General features: G+C 45.4%; 1 long non-coding RNA gene and 4 other non-coding genes across 5 annotated transcripts; all 5 read left to right on the top strand.

The window, feature by feature from the left end:
* The first annotated feature begins 8972 nt into the window (after positions 1 to 8972).
* On the top strand, positions 8973 to 9061 carry LOC132318824 (small nucleolar SNORD12/SNORD106). The gene has a single exon (XR_009484405.1). It is a non-coding gene; the product is annotated as a small nucleolar SNORD12/SNORD106 (small nucleolar RNA).
* A 107-nt stretch (positions 9062 to 9168) lies between these two features.
* On the top strand, positions 9169 to 13181 carry LOC132318756 (uncharacterized). Its single transcript, XR_009484383.1, has 4 exons — positions 9169 to 9253; positions 10220 to 10356; positions 11034 to 11164; positions 12607 to 13181. It is a non-coding gene; the product is annotated as an uncharacterized LOC132318756 (long non-coding RNA).
* LOC132318823 (small nucleolar SNORD12/SNORD106) lies at positions 10059 to 10149 on the top strand. The gene has a single exon (XR_009484404.1). It is a non-coding gene; the product is annotated as a small nucleolar SNORD12/SNORD106 (small nucleolar RNA).
* On the top strand, positions 10873 to 10963 carry LOC132318822 (small nucleolar SNORD12/SNORD106). The gene has a single exon (XR_009484403.1). It is a non-coding gene; the product is annotated as a small nucleolar SNORD12/SNORD106 (small nucleolar RNA).
* Positions 11461 to 11556, top strand: LOC132318825 (small nucleolar SNORD12/SNORD106). The gene has a single exon (XR_009484406.1). It is a non-coding gene; the product is annotated as a small nucleolar SNORD12/SNORD106 (small nucleolar RNA).
* Positions 13182 to 22734: the final 9553 nt, after the last annotated feature.

The following is a 22734-nucleotide window of genomic DNA, read 5'->3' as shown; positions in this document are numbered from 1 at the left end:
GAGAGTGATCTTGTTTCTTTTCAGAATTTACCACGTTATTACCCCAGCCTCTTAAATCATATAGCCAGTGTTCTGCAAGTAGGGCTGCCCTTAGGCCACTGCTTCAAAATGCAGAGGAAGGAGGTCTGATCCTAAGGGGCTTCCATTCCTGATTTAGTAACTTGTAACTGAGGGCGATTCCCGAGGAGACAGGTCACTGGGGGACAGATGTGACGCAGCAGAACACGTCACTGAATTTCAGTGCGTTTCAGTCTTGCTAATTTGGACCTTTTCTAATGCCTGCCCATCCTACTTCCAAATGCAGAGCATACAGGCTGAAAGGAAGTAGCTGAGGAGTCTGGAAACCAGATTCAGGAAATACTATGTTCATTTTCCAGTAGTTCAGCTTGTAAATAAGATCAGCAGAGGCCAGATGGTGCAGGTAACACATTTTCCTTCACCAAAGAAAATGTCCTGTCTGCCTGTACTCCCTCACATGTCTAGACTTTGACAGACTCCAGTCTTCATGTTTTATTTTCTGGTATTGGAAAGAAAGCACTCATTACTGCTTTCTCAAATTTCAAAGCCTTAAGCCAATGTCTAATTTCTAGCAGCTTTTGCATCGCTTTCCTTCCTTTTTTTTTTATTTTTTCCTTTTTTTTATTTCCTTTTTTTATTCTTACAAGTATACAGCTGCACTTAATAGTGGCTCTTGTCAAAAGAATGATACTGCGCCACTGTTCTTTGAAGAGGTGCAGTCAAATGTCTCGTTTTAACACCCTGTGTAAGAATCTGAAGAGTGGCTTTGTCAGTGTGCTGCATATGAAACCTGACAAATAAAGCCTTTTCCACTGCTGCATTACCAAGACTGCTGCTCAAGTCTCCTATTTTAAGGAACACGTTGCACTCTGAAGTTGGTGTACAAGAAGGAAGGTAGTCCATGTTCATCCAGGGATTTTGGAGTATTACCTGCTTTCTTGAATGGGTCAGTTTGCTATCCTTGAGACAAAAAACTGCATCACGTGAAAGTTAAAGGGGAACAATCAAAATTGGTCAGCGAATTTTTTTAAAGCAGAGTATTTTATTTGTTAGTAGGAAGTCCTGACTCCCCAAAGGAAGAAACATGACTTTTCATGATCCATTGTTCTTGGTTTCAGGATGGATTTGTGCGAAATTTAGTTTTGGGAATGCTTACCTGTAGGATAGCTAAAATGTGCCTACAGAATGAGAAGCAGCCTGGATTCACTGTGATACCTGTCTGTTCCATAATATAAAATACATTCCTGTAACTACTTGTTGTTTTGTTTTAGGATGTAGACAGCTGATATTTCCTTAGGATAAATCCTGTCTGAAAGGACTTAATTGGGGAATCTGGAGTCAGCAGGGTAGTTATTCTTGTTCTCAATTCTCTAGCCAAATTTTAGTACCATACATCAGAGTTAAATGTAGCTGTACTTGGAGTTCTGCTGCAATTATTATGTTAGCTAAGGATTAAACCAAAATTCTGTTCTAACCCACTGATGAAAGTTAAAAATAGTTCTATTCTGTCATAATGTATAAAGACAAATGGTAGAGGTTCCATAAGTGCCTAACTGCAGGAAGGGATAGGATGTGTGTATACCATTTCACTAATCTTCTTGTTCTGTGAAGCAACCACTTCATTGTTTGCTGCTTTTATTTTGAAAGTCTGCAGATAGAAACCAACAGCATAAGTGTGAATCAATGTAATATCTTCCTTAAGGGCTTCTATATTTAAGTGATTTTATTTAGATGCCTCCTCTGTTTAAGCTCAAAGAAATGCTGATCCAGAGGTGGTTACAAATTTGAAAATATTCCACTTCATCTCTGTAGCTGTGACATGCTGTATTGCTTCCCTTTATCTGCTGATTGGATACATACACTTATTTAATACACAGGAACTTCTGAGCAAGAACCTGAACATCCCATGGAAGGAGACTGGGGAAAAAAATTAAGTTGTCAGAGCAAATTAAAATCTCAAGGGTATTCATTTAATCTCTGGATTAGAACTGAATAAAAGCATACAGATGGCAAATAATACTATCCAAGTGTGTATTTTATTCTCTGACAAAAGGAATTATTTTGTATACTGCTAGCAGTATCCTAATGCAAAAAAATTGTATTTGATTAGAAATGAAATTATAGCGCTTTTAAACTTCATTCTCCCACTTCCAATTTCACAGTATTTTTAGCAACCTGCTAATAGAGGATGTTTTAAATGTCCTGTATTAATGATGCAGAAAATATCCTTCACAGAGTATGCTTTCAGTACTTTCATCCTCTGCTACCATTCATTCATTATCTTTACTATTTCCAACCAAAAGATAGTCTTTTAAGTTTAAATGCCTTTTTCTTTTTCTCTTTTTTCTTTTTTTTTTTTTTTTTCCGCAGAAGGGACATTAGTGCTCCCAAGGAAGGCAATCCCAACCCTGTGTTAAGGGACAAAACCTCGAACAGGTTTCATATCAAAGTCCAAATGCAAAATCTGTCTGGGGACAACCAGGCATCCCTACAGACACTAATCCCTATTTCCCATTTTATCGTGGGTGCAATCTCCCACATTGCTGCTGCTACCATTTTGAAGCCCCAACCAAGTATGTCACAGTAGGGGATATATATTGTGTTCTGATTGCTAACTATTGCTTTCATTGTTTTCACACAGTAGCTTGGTTTTAACCAAGATGACTATTTAGTTCTTGTCTAGCAGAAACAATTGGGAAAGGCAGGCATTACTGGAAAAATTAATTCATCGGTAGTTTGTTGTAAATAAGATTCAGTATAACTGTCCTACAAACTGCCACTGCATTTGCGTAAAAAGTTTATAAATTCTCTTTAAAGCTTGTTAGATAGAGGAGCTTATGTATTAAAATTTTGAGCCACCAAGTTATTTTAATTACTAAAGTGGATAAAAACTTGAAGAAAATATGCTATTTCAACCTCACAAAGGCTAAATACGTTTAATCTCTTTTAAGCATTCTTAGCAGTAACTGTTGTGCTTTCTCTTGTACTGTGCTGACTTCAAAGGTAACTGTTGTTTCAGTGAGTGTTTTAACTTCTTGCATTTCCATGTGCTAAAGGGCTGATGTAAAAATCCAATGCTGATTTTTATTTAAAAGAAAAAAGGTTATTTAAGAGCTTTTACTGTCTAGCCCCTCCCCATTCTGCTGGTCCGTAATTGTATGCAGATAGGGAAGATGTACCTAGATTAAAGCGATACTTAAACTGGCTCAAATGCAGACCTCTTGTCATTCATCAGCCAGCTGGATGTAACTTCAATTATTTTAATGGTCTTTTGCCACATGCTGAATGTGGTGCCTTTTTGTTTAGGCTGGACATTAAACAAGCTAGTCCCACTTCAAACAAGCATGTGACAAGTGTTCAAACCGTGAATGTGCACAAGCTTACAAATACTGAATCTGCAAGCACTTGAGCCTGTGGTCCTCTGGGCTACCCAGGAAGGGAATGAACCTTGTGGTTCACAGAGGGGCATTTCCAAATTCCTTGTGAATGCTGCCATTACTTCCCATTTTCTTGTCTGTCAGTATTTTTTGTTGGCACTTTCTTTTGGGAAACTGTTTTAGCCTTTAGCTATATGGCATGCTCATCCCTCCCTCCCTACTAGTGGGATAAAACTTCTCTACTTCATAAAGATGCTTACTCTCTTCCCCTCCCCTGCTCTCCATGAACTCCTACTCCTAGAAGAGTAATATCTCTTAAAGCATGTTTTAAGATTATCTGACTTGTGATCGACAGATTCCTGCATCCATGAGGTATGGGAAGTATCTTTTCTCTCCTTAGAGAGAAACACATTTCAACAAAACATTCCATGTCCTGTGCTCTTCACCTGACTACTCTGGAATCTTGTCATCCTCAATGCAAAGAATGGTGCTATTGAAAGACCACTCCAGGCACAGCTCTGAAAACAGGTCAGCTTCTAGGAGATGCATTTTCTCTTCGTCCTGTGCTGCCTACCTCAACACCTCCTGACCCCAAGAAGCCACTAGCAAGGCTTGTGGTGCCTTCCTGATTGTAAATAACAATACACTGTTCCGATGAACTGAACTACTGTTTATCTGTTGAACCAAAGCATTTCCATCTTAGTTAAACTGAAAAGTCTTGTAATGTGTTTGAGTTCCCACACATGTTCTTTCAACATTGCAGTTGAAAAGCTTGTCCCATGTAAATGGACTAAAAACACTGTTATTTTTGCAAGATAAAGAAGTATGTACACATTTCTAAAGTCACTTTAGAGTTCACACCATATTGGTCTATATTCCTTTGGTTTTTTGCTCTATCTCTTTCTGACAAAGCAGTGTCTTTCATCAATGCCTACGTAAAATTCATTTGCTAATAACTGAAGAAAGTAACCTGTAATGTTTTCTGCAGACTCTAGCCAATAATTTTGCAAAATTTTACTGGTGACGTGCAGCATCAGAAATTGCTGTATCCTCAGTACAAAGCTGTTAACAAGGCAGTTGCTCGTCTAACAGGCATTTATTGTTTCCATGTTTTAAATGGTTTATCTGAGCTTGGAAAAACTGTTAAGACATTTTGATCAGTTTTAAGGCTAAATCTGAACAGATGCATAAAATCAGCAAAGGACCCAGTCCTGCAAAGTGGAGTACTCTGGCTCACTCTAAGACTTGCTGCCACAGTCATACCGTAAAAAACTGCAACATCTCCAGGAAAGATTTGTGTTCATCAGAAAATGAATGTTGGGATCTCTGTGTGTCCCTGGTGATCCACAGCTACTGACCTCTAAACCTGCTGCTGCAAACAGGCCCGAAGTTCCTGCTACAGTCACAATGTTGCCATGATGCTTTTCTATCATTTTTGGAAGGAAACCCTTGCCAGTCTGTAGGAAAAAAAAACCAACTTCATTTATGTGCAAATAGGCCTATTAAACTGGTAAATCTGAATACATCTCCCTGTTGGGTCTCTTTTGCTGAAACTCAGCTGGGTCATTCACAGTCTTCATTTCTAGTTTTAGCTGCGGGCTAGAAAAATTCTGGCTCCACAACTAAACTATGGCAGTTTCTTTCTTACTGCCCTTTAATCCATTCTGTGAATTTTGCATTTGGAATTTTTCATATTCCAAAAGGCGAGTGTGTATGATTTGGCAGATGCTCAGATTTTTTTCAATACCCTGGCAGTGTGCCGACTTTTATTTTGATTATCCTAGTGCTCTACAGTGAAGTTGCTGACCCAACATTTCAAAGAGATCTTTTCATGGCTTTCTTGATGCACACCTTTTCTTTTTTTTTTAAATTCTATTACAAAAACTTATGCTGGAGAATTGCAATCTGTATTAGAAATTTCCTGAATATTGGAGGCATCTGGTGCTGGGTTTTCAGTTTAGGTTATTATGTCGGGAAGTCAGAGGTTGCATCCCAATTAAAGTTTGGATTTCTTCATATCCAATTCTGATTTAAAAAAAAAACCCTGAACATAACAATGTAGCAGTTGGATGCTGGCATGTGAAATATTTAACAAGCCCATGAGATTAACAAGGTCTTGTTTAGCAATTCAAAAGCATTTCTTCTATCATCAAATTTCCCCTTCCTCAGGACTGGAGAAAAGAATGATACTGTGCTAGCACTCAGTGTTGGCATTTGGAAGAAGCTGAAAACACGTCCCTGTGAAGGCTGGCACATAATACAAAAGCATTCTTCAGAAGTTGTGGCATTGTTAAAAAAATGCATGTGACTAACTGCCTTTTGACCTTTTACCTTCGCTTTGGCCACTCTTGTAAGGTTAGACAGAGTAACTGCTCCTGCATGACTCATACAAGAGCAAACACAGGGACACAAGACTGGAGAGGCCCTGCCCAGCCCAGCACGCTGTTGCCTGTGGCTGCAGTGAGTAACCACCCTGTGCAAGAAAAGTGCATAGCTGTCCTGTGGGAGACGCGTGTCCTGCGGGCAAAAGTCCTGCTAATCGGCTGTGAAGCAAAGCTGGCTGCTCTGGCCAGCAATGCCCCACAGAAGAGGTCCCTCCACAAGTGAAAAACAAGGAGAACTGGGACTTGAGTATGTTCTGAATTTTACCGCCTTGAGGAACTTCCTCAGTCCAATGAGCCTTGCTACAATGAGCCCTGACTGAGTTGAAGAACTCATCTAGCTAAAGAAATTTTCAACATTGTTCTGCCAAGGAGAATAAAACCCACTGAAATCAAATAAATTCGATACTAAGCTGTGCTGCAGCTGTTTAACATCCCAGACCTTCCCATTTTCCCTTCCTTGCCAAGCTAGGCAACACAAATCACATTTACAGTTCCCTTCCCATTGTACATGTGACATGGGTTTGCAGTGTAACAAGATTAGTTTTCCCTGTAATCCTCTTAAAATGTCCTTCCTTTGATTGTCTTTTCATCTTTTGGTGTTCTGGAACTTGGATTAATGGGATTGAGATTTATTCCACAAGTCCTGTTTGATAAGCTGCTTTCAAGAATTAGTTGCCTACAAACATTTAATTTGGAAAATGCATTTTAATGGTAGCTGAGTTATGCCAAACATACTGTAAGGCCTATATATGTACTTGCAGTATGTAAGTCTGCAGATACAGCTAGATAAGGACATGAATAAAAGCAGATAGGCTTACTCGTTTCAGAGGGTCTGAAATACCTCATGTGGCTTCTCTAGGCAGATTTGCAGAGCCTTGGCTGTATGTTTGCAAACTAGCTGACAAATTGACCACGTGCTTTTTCTTGTTTTTGTCACATTTCAAGTATGATCCTTGAACTACCCCTTCCATTGGTCCCACAGGACGTATTCACCTGGCAATCAGCTTGATCTGGTCCACTTGTAACTGAATCCCTGTTTGGTTAGTAGAAGCTCGACACCAAAGTAACAGCTGGTTTGCTGAAGCACGGATATGACATGCTAACACTTCATACAACTCAGAGTGAGCAACTGAACAGCTCTGCCTGGTGCCTTGGCATAACCACTGTGTATTTTACAAACAGAAAAACCCAAAGCATGAAGCAATTACATGATTTTGAGCTAGTCTAGACCAGAGCTGCTTATTGCAGAACGCGGGGTTGTTCAACTCCTGTGTTTAACCCAAAAGGCCGCCCTGCCAATGCAAAACTAGCATATGGCTTTCTGCCTTACCCCCATGTCCCCCTGCCTCAAACTTTGTCTCCATTTCAACCCCTTATTCTAGCAACAAAAGTTCCTACCTTCCCCAGGAGGTGCTGGGAGGGGAGTCATGGCTGCAGAACATTTCTGAATCATATGGTGGCACCTCCTGCTATACAGTGACCATTGGTGAGGGAGGAAATGCTGTGCTTGGCTGACCCTTCTGAACATGAATGGATGCACACACTCCATGCAAGTGTAGGAGGCTGAAAATACCTTCAATGTGTATTCAAGGGCATAATGTGGCAGGTCTCCACTAGATACGGATGACTGGATCCACACCCTGTTTCCATCGTGAATGTATAGCTATAAAATCACCGCACATGACAGTGCTCAGATTACAAGCCAGACTGTTGTCATTCAAGACACATCCTTTGCTCTCTATTCCTTCCTCCACGTTGCTCAGTGGCAAACTATTTAACGTAACGTATTTTGCCTGTCTATGGCCACCTAAAAGCAAAATAACTGCTGCTGTGACGTGTCCCCCAAACGGCGGTAGGCATCCCCCCAGTGACACAAACCTGAGCTGAAACCAGCCGCCCATCGGCAGGGATCCTGAGCTGGGAGAAATACAGCGGTGTAAGTGGGTAGTCCTCGAATTAACTGTTTGGGGGTTCCTGCTCTGGATTAAGGTTGGATCACAGGCTTGATGTTGCCACTGCATTTGCACATGCCTTTGGACAAGTCACCAAGCATCTCTCAACCCGGTTTTTTTCTTTCTAAGAAGAGAATAAAGAGAAAATTAAATTTCCAAAGCCACACTCGCCCATCCTGGCAAAGCACGTTAGACGTACTGATGCCCCAAGCCCGGGGCACACGCAGCACTTGCCCGGTTTCAATCTCCAGACCTCCCCTGCAGCGTGACATACCGCGTGTACCGACCCCACAGCGGGAGCCAAGGCCGCCCCGCGGTGCCGCAGCCGGGCGGGAGGCCTGCAGCCGCGGGGCCCGCCTCCGAGCGCGGGGACGGGGGACCCGGCTGCACCCACCCGCCGCGCCCGCGTTCACGTCTCCTCACGTGAAAGCCGGGCACGACAGCGGCCCTGGGGCGGGCTACAGGCACTAAACGCGCGCACCGCCATGAAGTGAACGGGTCCAGAAAGCAGCGGTGCGGCCGCGCACGCCCAGCGCCCCGTCCTGCCCTCCACCGCGAAATGGCGGCTCAGCCGCCCCCACTGCCAGGCGCACCTCACGCCACCTCTCCCTTCACCGACTCCGAGCCCGCCGGAGCGGCGACCGGACGACTCCACCCATCGCCTCCCCTGGGAGCAGTGACCCCTTCCCGGGGGAGAAGGCGGCAGTGAGGAGGGGGCGGCTCCCGCGGGCAGCCCGAGCGACACCGCCCAACATGGCGCCGGCGCCCGCGCCCGCCCTCCCGCCTCAGCGCGGGCGGGGCCGGGGCGGGGCCGCGGCCCCTATAAAGGCCCTCGCGCGGGGCTCGGCGGCCTCTTGTTCCGGCCTGCGTGAGGTGAGTGAGGGTCGTGGCGTGGGTACCGGGGGTGGTTGGGGAACTGGTGGGTCTGGGCCTTCCCCTTCTGCCCCTTCCTGGCGGCCCTCCCTGCCTGAGCGGGCTTCTGGCGGCTGCCGGCGTCCCCTCCCTGCCCGCCCGCTGAGGGAGCGGCTGGGACCGCGTGGCCTGGCGGCATGGCCGCCTCTTCTCCGCTCAGCCTCGGGGGCCCCGTGCCCAGGTGCTTTTCTCCGGGCTCCTGCGGTGTTTCCCGATGAGTGGCCGCCCTTCGCGGGAAGCTCTTCCACGACCTCACCCGGACCCGCCGGGGGAGGCGGGAGCGTGGCGCGGCCGCCGCGGGAGTGCAGCCGTGGGGCGTCCGGGGACTCGCTGGTGGAGGTGATGACAATTTTTTCCCCGTCAGAGCGACAGTGTTGATTTCTCACTGTTCAAGCCAGATTGTGTCTGACACACCAGCGGGAAAGCGCTGCTGTGCCCCATGCGCTTGCGGGGCCCGGTGCTAATTCTTCCCTTTGGCTTCGCTCCTAGGGCGCTGGAAAGGCAGAGGGTGCTGGGCCTCTGGGAGACCTGATGCGGCGGGGGCAGGCGTGCGATGAGGGCAGTTGCCTGGTTTGCTCTGCCATGCCTGAGCCTCTGGCAGGTGGGAATGGTAAGTCCTTAAAGTAACTGTTCCTCACTGGTTTAAATATATATATATTTTATATTTCGAAAGAGTCACTGAATTGCTTCTGCAGTGTTTTGTCAGGTTGGTGTCCCTGGAGACTGGACAGATGCGTAGGTTTGACCACTAGCCTAGATGCTGTGGAGCTGGCAGCAGAGAGGGTTTCCTCCTGCAGAAGCCTTGCAGCCAGACCCTTCGTGCCTTGTCTCACTCCTGTTGTATGCAGGGTGGCAGGTCCAGCAGGGCAAGAAATCTGCACTCTGGGAGGGGTGATGGGTTGACGGCTCTGAGCCCCTGCCAGGTGCCTGGACAGCTGGGGACCTGGCCACACTGGAGACGTGCCGGCACTCTGCTGCAGCCCTGGCATGGGGCAGAGCTGGCCTGGCTGCGGTGGGCACTTGGAGGAGTGGCTGGTTTTGGAGTTTTCTTGCCCTGCCCCTTGCTGGTAGGTGTGCAGCAGTGTTCATGGCATGAGCCACGTGGTGTTCATGGTTGAGCTGTTCCCTCTGCAGTCTGACAACTCCGTGGCATTTACTGCTGCATGTGCAACTTCCTGCCTTTGTTCTGGGATGGCGGGAGCCTGCCAAGGCCATAAAGGCCGGGCCTGTGAAAGTGCCTAACCTGTTATCTCTGCCTGCCTCCTCTTTTTCTGTTATATTTGAGCATGCTAACGAGCCAGTTCTTTTTGGGGAAGGATTGGCATGAATTCACTTGTTGCCCATGGGTCTTCCGGGTGAGGTGGGAGTGTGGCACGGCTGCTGTGGGTGTGCAGCCACCTAACTCCTGGGGACTTGCTGGTGTAAGTGATGACTGAATTTTTTCCCCATCAGAGCGATAGTGTTGATTTCTCACTGTTCAAGCCAGATCATGTCTGATGCACCAGCAGGGAAGTGCTGCTGTGTCCCACACCTGGCAGGGCCTGGTGCTAACTGTTCCCTTTGGCTTTACTTATAGGGCTCTGCAAAGGCAGAGGGTGTGTTGAGCCTCTGGGAGACTGGATATGGTGGCTGTAGCTGGCAGTGATGAATTGCGTGATGAGGGCAGTTGCCTGGTTTGCTCCACCATGCCTGAACCTCTAGTGAGTAAGAATGGTAAGTCCTTAAAGTAACTGTTGATCACTGGCTTAAACTAAATTAGAGGAAAAAAAGCGGGGGGGGGGGGATACCTTTCTGCAAGGGAGGTGTTTCCAAAAATCTTTGTCCCTGGAGACTTGACTGACATGTAAATTTGAGCATTAGCCTAGATATTGTAGAGGTGAAAGCACAGATGTTTTCCTTGTGCAGAAGCATTGCAACAAGGTCCTTTGTGCCTTGTGTGGCTTCTGTTTCAGCATGTCCAAAGTGGCAGGTGTGGGTAGTGAACAGGAGCTAGTAGGGTGAAGAATCTGCAAGCTGTACTAGTGCAGGCTGAGCTGGAGCAGGATGGTGGTTTACAGCTCTGTCCTGTGAGGGGATTGCAGATGTTCAGAGTTCAGTGGTGGCCGTATGTGTGCATGGCTTTACCACTTCCTCTGCCATTAGTTCACTCAGTCTTTGCAGATCTGCCGGGTGAGGTGGGAGTGTGGCACAGCTGCTGTGGGTGTGCAGCCACCTAACTCCTGGGGACTTGCTGGTGTAAGTGATGACTGAATTTTTTCCCCATCAGAGCGATAGTGTTGATTTCTCACTGTTCAAGCCAGATCATGTCTGATGCACCAGCAGGGAAGTGCTGCTGTGTCCCACACCTGGCAGGGCCTGGTGCTAACTGTTCCCTTTGGCTTTACTTATAGGGCTCTGCAGAGGGTGTGATGAGCCTCTGGGAGACAGGATATGGTGGCTGTAGCTGACAGTGATGAATTGCATGATGAGGGCAGTTGCCTGGCTTGCTCCATCATATGAGCCCCTCTGGCAGGGGAGAATGGTAAGTCTTTGATCCACCTATGTTTGCTGGTTTAAATAAAAAAAGGGAAAAAACACCTTTCTGCAAGGAAGTTGCTTCTGCAATGCTTTGACAGGTTAGTGCCTTGGAGATTTGACAGATGTGTACATTTGAGCATTGCAGCAGGGACCCTTTTAAGTGTTGGACCTGAGTATCAACACCTGTTGAAATACTCGGTTTCCTTTTACCATCTTTCCGACAGGGATTAATACCTTGTCAGTTGTTATGGACATGATTTTTCAAATGTCACTGGTTGCCTTTCAACATTCAGCTGAACAGCATATGTCATGATGACTTCAGACTTTTTTCCCCACCAGACTGGCAATGCTGATGCAAACCTCTGTTTTAGCCAGATTGACTGATTCCACAGATGCAAGATGCTTCAGTTCCTCATGTGGCTGTATATTGAGGCTACGTGCCCTTGCACCTTTATTGCAGGGAAACTACATGTGTGCTGCATGCTTTGAGGGTGGGCAGCACTGGAGGGTGCTGTCTGCACATATCATAGAAACAGTGGTTGTATAATACTATGTGACGTGTAAAAGACTTGAGGATCAAAAGTGAAAGATTTCTTGCTTTCAAAAGATCTCAAGTAAATGGCAGAGAGCTCTGACAGGTTTCAATTTAAGGGCATAAGCATAGCTTTTTTGTTCTCCCCCATTTAAGCAGTGTTAAAGTGAGGTGCTTCTTACAGAGTCGGGGAGCTTTTGTTCTTGATCTTTTTTTCTTGGGTTTTTTTCCCCCCCCTCTGAATGGGAGGTTCTCAGTGCCTTGGAAAAGTGTGGATGAAAGTCAGCTTCTAGCAATGTGTCTATTTGCAAGAGGGGGATTGCTTTTCGTGTTTTTTCTTCATTTGTTTTTCTACAGAAGACCAATGATGTGGCACTTTCTGAAAACTTAGCTGTTTGCCTAGGATTTCACTAATGCTCTAGAAAATGTGTTTAACAGAACTGTACTTCATTGGATAAACAGCTATTGTCACTGGCTTCATTCAGTTACAGCCTTGTCTTGCTATTCAGGTGCCTGTTGTGCAGCTATCTTGTCTCCAAGGAGGCTGAAGTCTCCTTGATAGCTTGCATCTATGAAGAGCATAAATTGACCTTTCCGTATGGCACTCTTGAATTCAAAAGGAGTATGAGTGGTCTGTGCCAGAGGGTGAAGCAGGTAGAGCTGACCAAATATGTTACTCTGGCACCTTCTGCTCAGTCAGCTCCCCCAGGCTTTTGTCAAGTACTACTCTAAAAGCTCCCACAATGCAGTTTTAAGAGTGCATCCTATTTAGAGTGTCTGGCAGTGACGAAGTTTTTGCTGTTTGCAGAGCAACCCTTGCTGTCTAATACAGTTTGGGGGGGCGGTTTTGAAAGCTGTATATTTGCTGTTTGTGGTAGAGTGGACTGACGAAGTGTTGACTGTTTTCTTGACAGGTTGAGATTTGTCAGAAGTTGTCCTGGGACCTGCTGTGATTTCAGTGTACTAGCAGAAAGCTGTCTTCTGCTAATGATGTCCCTCTCCATGCTGCTGCCTGTGATTCCTTGTCCAAGCTACAGCATTCACATCACCCTGCAACAGCTCTGGTCTTTTCTCAGAGCTAGCAGGAGTGATGAATTGGTGTCCTGCCAACTTACAGACAGAGGATGTTATATTTTTCTTTCCTTTGTTATGAGGCATTTAACTGTAATGGATTCTGGAACTTGCTGCATGTTTAATTGGATGCTTTTGTCTGCAAGGGCTGCACTTGCCACCTGACAGCTAATGTAATCCTACCACAATTATTAAAAGTAAGGAAGTCTCTCCTCAGAGAGCAGTTGTCAAGTATGGGAGGATGGCCTTCTGTGTAAGGAGGGGCAGGGGGAGTTTTGAAGTCTTGACTCTACCCTGGCATCCAGAAAGCTTTAGTAACGTATCATTGGGAGCCTGTAAAGTGGGGAAGGGGCATCTTGTGTGCTGCAGTGCTGTCTGCCTTTCTGTACTGTTCAGAGACTATTTGTAATAAAATCTGAGTACTGGGTGAATTCAGCTGGTGACAGAAATTCTCTTTACACACCTTTAACAGCCAATTTCTGGATCTCCTAATTGTTTTTTGGGAGTTGAATGGCAACAGGGCTTCTGTGTAGTGATTTCTTACATGGAGCTGCCTGCTGCCTCAAGCTAGAAAGGGGCACGATCTCATAGCAGTATGGCTTCACATAGCCTGAAGTAAAAGTGCTTAGCTGAGACTTGTGGCTGCCACTGTGCTGCAGGAAACAGCACTAAGGCACAGTTCTCTGTAACAGCTGGGTGCTAAAGGTTGACAACAGGTCTGTTTTCTGGACCAAAGGGAGAGGCGTAGTCTGCACTTTGTCAAAACAAGGTCTCTCCTTCAGCTTCTCCCTTAGATCCTGGATGGGGGAGCAGCTGGTGTAGAACATAATTCAGTGGGGATCTTAGCTGGCCTGGTAAAAGGTGTAGATTAGCATGTTCCCAGGCAATTCACTGGCTTTGCACATTCTTCCATACATGAGTCTTAACAGAAAAGTGACAGCAGTCTGGGAAGGAAGGGAAGCTGATGTCAGCTTCTGTGAGGATTTGGACAGTTCCCTTGTGCAGTGTGTTCAGCTAGCAGGAATGACTGTGCTTCTGGCTAGAGAGAATTAGTGACAGATGTTCATTCAGATCCTGCAGCCTTCCCCTGGATGCTGTTTGGCAAACTTCCAGGTTTGCAGAGCAAGAGAATGAAATGTGACCTGTACAGATGTGCTGAAGTAGGGAACCACTGAAAAAGAGGAAGCTAAAGGCTTTTGTAATACCTGATTTCCTAATACCAGAGAGGTAGTTGAGTCCTAAGATGTATTGCTTCCTGTACCTCTGACTTTCATATCGCAGATCAATTGACTGTATGCATCTGGTCTCAGTAGGGGTAAAAAAAAACCACTCTGTCAATGCACCTGTGCTGTGCAATGTCTGCACACGCAGACGTGTTGAATGGTGGCGAGTCTGTTCTGCAGGGAGGGAGAAGGCATTTTCCATCTGCTGTGCCCATTAGCCTGGCAGTCAGGAGTGGTGTCTGCATGATGCACAGTCAAACAGGCCTTGGCAGATGTCTCATGCAGGTCCTGGTCTGGTAGCATTTGTACACCCCACTGGCAATGCAAATGAAGTAAATAGCCCCTTCAGATCAAGCTGATGTGAAGAACTGGGATATATATTAACCTGCAGTGTCTCAGACAGCAGGTTCAGACTCAAACCCCAGGCCTAATGATGGAAGTAGCTGTTCCCCATGTGCTTCTGTTGGGAAGTAGTGCAGCAGCAGGTATGTGCACTACGGATGGGGTTAAAAACCAATCCCCTTGCAGCATCCTTAGGTTCCTGAGGAGCAGGGCCACCTGGCAGCTGTTGGAGGTTCCTTTGGTGCTAGTTCTGGGCCTGTGGAAGCCTGTAAATGATGGGTCATACATGCGAAAGACCAGCTGAGGGGCTGCTGCCTGGAAGCAGCTGCATGCCCATGCAGGGGCTGCAGTGAGCTGGCTAGCCCAATAGTGACAATTCAGCTCCAAGTAGCTGAAGGGTGAGGTATGGCATGGCGAGGCATCTGCTGAGGCATGCATAACAGGCTGAGGAAATGTTTAAGGAATGATTTCCTGCAGCATTTTGAAGTATTGCTGTGTTATTTTTACTGCCTGGTAGCAACAGCCTAATTAATACTCTAATGGATTGGAAGTTATTTGCAGCAACTACAAGTTTAGAGGGTATTTCTGCTACTTGAAAGCATAAATAACAGTTTCAGTGGTTATGGGAGAGGATTTGGTATCTGAGCTGATAGTTGCCTTTAGCATGTATATTTAGTAGGAAACAGCAGTGATGGAAAATTAGCTATTAGTCAGCATTTAAAGCAGTCTTCCATTAAACTGGGTAGAAATTTTTCTCATTTAATTAATGTAAACACCATAATCTCTTGAAACAACATATTGATGAGGGATCAGAACTGCTGCTAATACCATTACTTTCATAATCTAATGAGCATACCTACCAGCAAGCATGCTTTAGGGAGTAGAGTGTGCTTGTCCAGTGGGAACTGTGAGGTCAGATGTAGCTGGAACATGTTTTATTATCTCCAAGAAAAGTTCCTCAGATCAGGATTCAAGCACTCCTGCTATTGCATATATGCATAGGGATGGAAGAGAAAACTATCTGAAGATAACTGATCCACTGTGAGCAGCTCATGAATGCTCTCTAGTCTCTGTGCAGGGGCTAGTGAGATGGAGGAACTGAACTGCATGTGATGTGCTGAGTCTGGAGATCTCCTCTGACCTGGCAGCTGTAGAGGGTGCTGTGTGCATGCATTGCCTAAAGCTTAGAAAGGGCCGGATGGGGGTTTCTGCATCAAACTTCATTTGTTTGATTTGTTCTGTGTGTAGTCAGGATGCTTTCACCTTGTCACTATAGCAGTGTGCTGTAATGAACCTCTGGACCAGTGGTCATTAGCTTATCTGTAAGAACAAGTGTGACAAAGTGGAGACAATCTCAAAAGTAACATCTGAATTTGTTAGAGGCTTTTATTTAGAGGAGGAGGAGGAGGAGGTCTTCTGTACTGATAGGCTTTTGCTTCAAAGCTTTCCTCTGCTGGAGTTTCTGATACGCCTGCAAACAGCTGGGCACCTTAGGCTTCATTTTATGTCTGTCTCTATGATGTTTTTCCTGGAACTAGTTTGGGGTCTAGAAAGCATCCCCCAGCACTCCTTCCACACCTTTGCTCCAAATTCCCACATAGCACGCTCAAAAATGTGATCGTGTCTGCCTTTACCAAAAGTCTGTCTGGACAGAGTTTCAGGAAAATGAGGTTATATGGTAGGCACAGCTGGTAAACACAGGCTGGGGGTCACGTCCTTTAGTACCGTAACATCTTTTTTTCTGTTATATGGGATATCCAACCTGCTGCTGCTTCTCCAAACACCCTTGGTAATGGAGAGCTGGCTGAACCTGACTGTGGCCAGCTATGGGCTCTCAACAATGTGGTATGCTATGAGCTCAGGTAATTTTCCTGTGTGTAACTATAAGCCATTCAAAATCTTGAGCTGCAGTGGACTTCCTAGTACAACTGTGTTACAGCCAAGTAATGAAGTAGGCCTGCCTCCCAGTTAATAGAGAAACCATCAAACAAACATTATTGTCTATACCAAGCATGGAGGTAAGATCACCCCATTTGGAAATCTCTTAATATAGCCCTTTGATAAAAGTTTTTTTTTGGGGGGGGGGCATTTAACACTGAATTTAAAGCAATTTGCAGCTCTCCTCCTCAGAGCTGTCCTTGGCATTTGTTGCACCATTGCTTGCCTGACTTCTGCAGGCACTGGTTAACTCCTAAGTGTGTCTGCTGGGTGTTTTGAATGAGGAGATGAAGGCCATGAGGTATGATTTGGGCAAAGGCTGACTTACAGCTTTTTCTCTGCACAGAGAACTTCCTACTAGCTCTCAGAGGCCAGCAAAGGATAATCACAGCATGCCCAGAGCTCGTATTCTGCTGCTGTGAAGTGGCTGAGCAGGGCAGTGGGGATGAATACAGGATTGTCCGTTCCATCAATTATAGCAGGAACAGACAATGCTGTATACTTCTGTAACTTTCTAAAACTGAAATCTGGAGTCACTCACTAGGCTGGTATGTTTAAGCAAATGTTTACTTTTCTCAAACAGCTCTGTTTCTTGGTGCCATGAGCATTTGAGAGGAAAATAGCACAGATTATTTCTCTGTCTAATGTTGCTTTTAATAGACATGTTTTCATACACAATGAGAGGTTAAACATTTATATTCCCAAAGACCCAGGCATCTTTTTGTCTGCGTGGTAATTGATTATTATATTCTCTTTAGACCCATCTGTTAAGCGGCTGCATTAGCTTATGGGATAGCAAAGTCCATTTACTCATTGCTGCTTCTACTCTGCATTATTTCTTCTGCCTCCATCTCTGCTCAGTGATAGACTGAGTTATCTGACACATCAGCTGTGTTGACAGGCTAGACATTATCATGGACAGCAATGAAGCAAAACTTGGTTTTGTGATTGCTCTAGGAGGATCCAGATTTCAGGACACTCAGACTGCCCCACAGGCAGTAAGGGGAAGACTTTTTTTGAAGCAGAGGGTTTCTTTCTCCTACAGTATCTGGTGTTTTAAAGAGATGTTCTGCAGCTATAGACTTCTGTTTCCTCTTCTACCCTTTTTTGCCAGATCCCTTGCAGTGGTGGGGTGAAGCCAAGTGTCTTGGTTCAGCCTGAGTCTCTGTTTTGGCACTGTGGGAACTGCTGGTTTGTGTTGTAGCACCTGGGGTTCCCAGGCAATTTCCCATCCAAGCGTGGGGCACAGGGTGCAGATAGGGCCTCGGCCCTCTGGCACTGCACTGGCTGTCTTCTGGCAGCCTTCATCTTGCAGAAAACTGCAGTTTATGTTTTTCTGCTCCCTGCTGTGACTTTTCTTGCTCAGACCACCTGGCTGATGCTCCGGTTCAGCCCACTGTGCAGAAGGAGGACTGGTGCTCTCTCAACAGGGTGAATGGAGAAGGGACAGTGAGAGCTCTGGCTTTCTGCCAAGGTTCCCAGCACACACCACTAAAATCTCCCCTTTGCCCTCTGATACCTACCAGAGACTGGTGCTAAAGCCTTCTAGATTGTTCCACTGTAAATTAAACTCTGGAGAAAAGCGCTGGAGATGGTTCTCTTCATGTTCACAGAAACAGATACTCTGGGGTCTGAAGAAATTATCTTCACCTGTTTCTCTGCTCAGTGCCAATGTGAGGCTAGCAAGGACTGGATGTGGCCACTGCTGCAGGCCTTCCAGTGACTGAAATGGGCTCAAGTCTTTCATTATGTGGGTGGGAAACACCTGGCAGCTTGCAGGTAGTAACAGAGTTGTCTTGGTGATGGGTAAAAATATTCTTTGCCCTAGACCATATTCATAGTGTAAATCAAAGCAATTCCATTATATTCCCTAAGATTGATTTGGGTTCATGGAAACAGGTTCAGGACCATTTCTGTCTGTGTTACCTGAGAATTTGCCTGATCTCTTTAGTGTTATATTTAGAAAGATGTCCACTGGATAGTCTACACTTCGCTGTGCCTGTTGCTTGCTCCGTTCAGTTTTGAATGCTGTGGCTGGGTCACCTTGAAGTCTTCCCTCTAGTGCTGAGAATAAGCTTGACTTCCTTAGTCTTTTTTCAAAGCAAATACTAAAGCCAGGGGCTGTCCTTATTTCTCTACTTGGCACAGACTCCCTTGGGTTTATGTAACCTTCCTCAGCGAGGATGTCCAGGGCCAGAGAGACTTTGGGAGATGTGGTCTGAGCATTGACTGCACGAAGAAGCAAGGCACATTTTCCATCTCCGACAGGGTGGCAGGTGTCCTTCCAGCAGGCTGAGGAGGCTCAGCTGGTGCATGAGGGTGGGAGGTAAGCAGATGCAGCCCCACACAGTGCTGCTTGCCCAGATGGATTCCCTGAAGGCTGTTCCTGAGAGCTGCTCTCTGAAGGTGGGGTGGTGTGTCAGCACCCAGGGGCTGGCCTGGAGTAGCACACACACGCTTTCCGCTCCACACACGCTCATGTTTCCCGCTGTGGGTGGCCGCAATGTCTTCAGCAGCCTACTGCTTCTGGTTCAGGGCTGCTCTTTAATTGAAAGGGTGAGGTTTGTGCTTTTGATCCTCCCACAGAAGCTGGAATGCTTGCACATTGGTCCAGGATTGAGCCTGGCCTGTAGGCAGCAGCTAACTTCTGTATACCATTTCTTAGAGAGAAGAAACACTAAGCTCTACCTCTGCCCTTATTTAGCAGCTTGGAGTATGTGTACTTTCTCTGTGCTGCACAACTGCAGCACATTGCCTTACCCCCACCAATTTTCCCAAATCCAGATGGAGAATGTAATGGCCTGCTGATGAAGAAAGATGGTTGCTATCTCATGCAAATGATTGCAGACCATCTGCAGGCTCACGAGAGTGTTGCTGTAATTGTTACACATTACACTGGCTTAGTCTCCATTCATGTTTGCAAGAATTTTGTCTACCAAGAGGAGATAAAAACCTTATTTCTTCCCTGAGATATAGCACTCATAGAGGAAGGGCTGTCGAGAGTGAATCCATTTTTCAGTGGATGTGGATCAGGCCCTTGATACCAGCAGTTCAAAGCAGACTTTTCCTTTGAGTATTCACTGTCACTTTTTTACAGCAGGATATTTATAGGTGCAATTTTCTTGGAAATCTACAGAGGAGGACTGGAAGTGTCTGAGAAGTTTTGTTAGTCAGCAATTTATGTTGCTGTGGAAACGCCTTAGCAGGGCTTGAGAAAACTGCCTGGAGAAAAAGGTGGTTGCCAAAGGTGCTAACACCAATGTGCATCTCTTGTTGGTTCCTAGCTTACCTAAACTTGTACATCAGGCATATGCTTCACAACAGCTACTGTTGTCTCATGAGGGTGACGCATATTTTGTGCTGCTGGTCATGATTTCCTTCTGTAAACCCTCTCTGTCACTCCTCTGAACTATGACACATACTCCGTGCCAGTCATTCCTCTGATCATGGACGATATGCTGGGTACCAAAGTGGTGTTGAAGTCCTCGTGAGTGAGGTTGCTGGCTGTAAAGGTAAGTAGCAACATCAGTAGGGGTGAGAGGGATGCTGATGAGGTCTCACGTCTCAAAATGAATTACAGTTACTTGGTGAATGTATTTGCACGCAAACCTGGCCTTTTTTCTAGTGGAGCTGATCAGGTAGACCTGCTGTACGTAGCCCTTTGGCAAGTGGAAGGCTTGGTGAGGAGGGATCAACTTCTGAGTCATCTTGTTAGTTTATAAAGCAGATACAAATCTGTTCCTTGCTGTTCTTTTCCCTGCCTTTTGGGGTTTTTTCCCTGCCTTTTGGGGTTTTTTCCCTGCCTTTTGGGGTTTTTTTTCCTGCTCTGGAGAAAAGTACTTGCAGGAATAGAGCAGAGCAGGGGGGAAGCACAGAGGGATTTCCTCAGTGACAGGAAGCAGAATCAGGGCTGTGTGTGACTGCCAGACTTGTGGCAAACTGCTGGGTGCAGGGTTCACCATGCTATGTGGATGGGCTGCAACAGGCACAAAGGATGTCACAGCCTGGTGCCTGAGAGATGTCATGCAGCCTTTTCCTTCCAAGTGACAAGTGGGTAGCCTCTCTTGCTCTGAGTTGCAGGCTGCTGGAAGTGGCATTGGTGGGTTCTTCCCCCTGCTGTGTTTTTGTTTGTTTGTTTCTTTAAACAAAACAGGAAGGTCACAATCTCCCATGAGCTGCCTTCTCCTTTTCTGAATTGTGACAGGGAATCTGACAAAGGGACCTATACATGGATGAGCCTAATGATTTTCCCTCACACTGAAGAGGAAAACTCACCCTTATCTGTGTGTTGTCAGAAATTCCCTCAGTCTGACGATGGGAGTCTGTCTATCCATCACAGCATTGTTGTTCCCCCGACTGTGGCTCAAGAGCTGGGAGGAGGAAGATATAAAGCTGCATGGGAGGTCTGCAAGGCTAACAGAAGACAGGATCTCTCAGGCCTCCAGGAATGCATTGCTGGATTCAGCCATGGGTGAGAGGCTTGTTGGTGAGTTGTGGTTTCCTGTAGGTTTGCCTGATCCTTAAACCTGTATAGGATCCCTGAGAGATGGTGGGGCTAGTAGCCCTGTAGAGAGAATTGTAGCAATGGAAGTGTTAGGAGAAACTCACAGGTTTTTTTATCTTCATTTCCCTCATACTGGGAGTCCATTGGAAAAGGGAATGTGTAGTCTGGAGGGCAGGTCCTATAAATTATACATAAGGCAAGAAGCAAAACTGAGCTTCAGACAACTCCTGTCTAACAGACTGACCACTTAGGCCAAATACTGCCTGCTGAAAGGTGTCATCTATTGTACATTTAACATGCATTGTCAGCCTGTTTGCTGTTGCATGGACAACCAAGTTATTTAACACAAACATACACACGGAAACTGGTAATAGCTCAAGTGAATTAGGTATTTGATTGTCCATGTATTTCTGCATGAACAGTGAGCACATAGCACATGAGTGAAAGACCTACCAGGAAAGGGCATGTGCAAGGGTGATTTTGAGGTTGACCAGGAAGCAGTTCAAGCCAGTTGTGTGTCTATTTGTGTCTAAGTGTCTATGACTGACCCGCTTGTTGAAAGTTTCTTCTATATTGACGGAGATGCAGTTAACCCATTCTCCCCGAATCTTAGCATCCTCTGCTTGTATCACTGTTACAACTTCCATGGTGTCTAATTGTGATTTTCATCAACAAAAGAATGCACCTTCTGTTATGAGAATAACAGGAAACTCCTGTTTTCATGCAATTATCCTTACTGATAAGAAATAAAAGACTCCCACACTCCAGTCTTCTGAACATGCTGTCTAGAAACATCTCCATCTGCTGAATTGTTTTAGATCAAACTTTTTCTACCCCGTATCTTTCCAGAAGCCACTAGGGGGTCTTTATTATGCTACTTCCTACAGTTACTGTAAGAACAATATAGCAAGTTTCTTAGCAATGAAAACTAAATTCCGTTGGAAATACCTTGGTGGAGTTTTACAGCTTGTTTATATAAACCACGCTTTAATAGTGAAGGGGAAAAAAATCTTTTCCTCACACACTTAATTTCTTTATCTTGTTTACAAGATTTTTCTTCATGTTGTAATTTATGGCATCATTTTTCATGGATCTGAGTAGGAGCCTGTGCACTGAAAAGAGGAATGTGCTTTGAGGAGGTGAATTAAATTTCTCCCAGAGTTCTGTAATTCAAAGCTGTGTAGAGCTGAAATAGTGTTGAAATAGTAAAAAAGTTAATTTCTAGAGGAGAGAAAAAACTTAAGTGCACCTTATTCCAAGTAAAATAAAGCAAAATCTTTTTCTCTTTGCATTTACTAAATTGCAAAGTGCAGAGTGCCTTGGTGACTTGGTTTTGCCCAAGGAACATGAATGCTTGACTGGTCAATGCCTTCCCCTTCCCGTGACAGCTTCTGCTCTCATTTGAGAAAACAAATGTGACCATTTCTGTCATGTAAATTTTATCAATTGAATAAGCTGTTAAGCAGGTGAGGTAGTGTTACAGGTTCTGTTTATTTTCATCTCTGCTGTTACTACATGCTGCTTCCTAGTTGCACTCAGAAATGACGGTCACAAAAAGGACCCTCTAGTGCTGAGAGCTGACTTCTGTGAGTTTGGGTCAATGCTTTGGGTTTTAGCTCTATTTTGCACCATATTTCTGTGCTGCTTCTTAATGTTCTGTGAAGTGTTTAGCTATCATCTGCAGAGACTGAATTTGTGCAGATGGGAGGCCTTGAATCTCTTGTGGAAATACATTAATTGTAGGTAAGGCCTCTGTTTTCATCACCTAAGTGGTACCCTATTGCAAATAAACATCTGCTTCTTTGTAGATTAGCTGTAACTTTATTAATTTACAAGGGTCAATTTACTACCTTTTTCCTGTTAAAACAAGGGGAAATGGGTAAATTTCAAGAGGCAATGTGGCTCCAAAGCTGAGGAGGGCCCAGAAACTGGGACTCATTTGTTCTGCGTCTAGTCCTACAAAT

The sequence above is a fragment of the Gavia stellata genome, chromosome 20 (assembly GCF_030936135.1).
Source record: "Gavia stellata isolate bGavSte3 chromosome 20, bGavSte3.hap2, whole genome shotgun sequence".
NCBI classification, from domain to species: Eukaryota; Metazoa; Chordata; class Aves; order Gaviiformes; family Gaviidae; genus Gavia; species Gavia stellata.
This window is presented reverse-complemented; position numbering and strand designations above follow the sequence as displayed.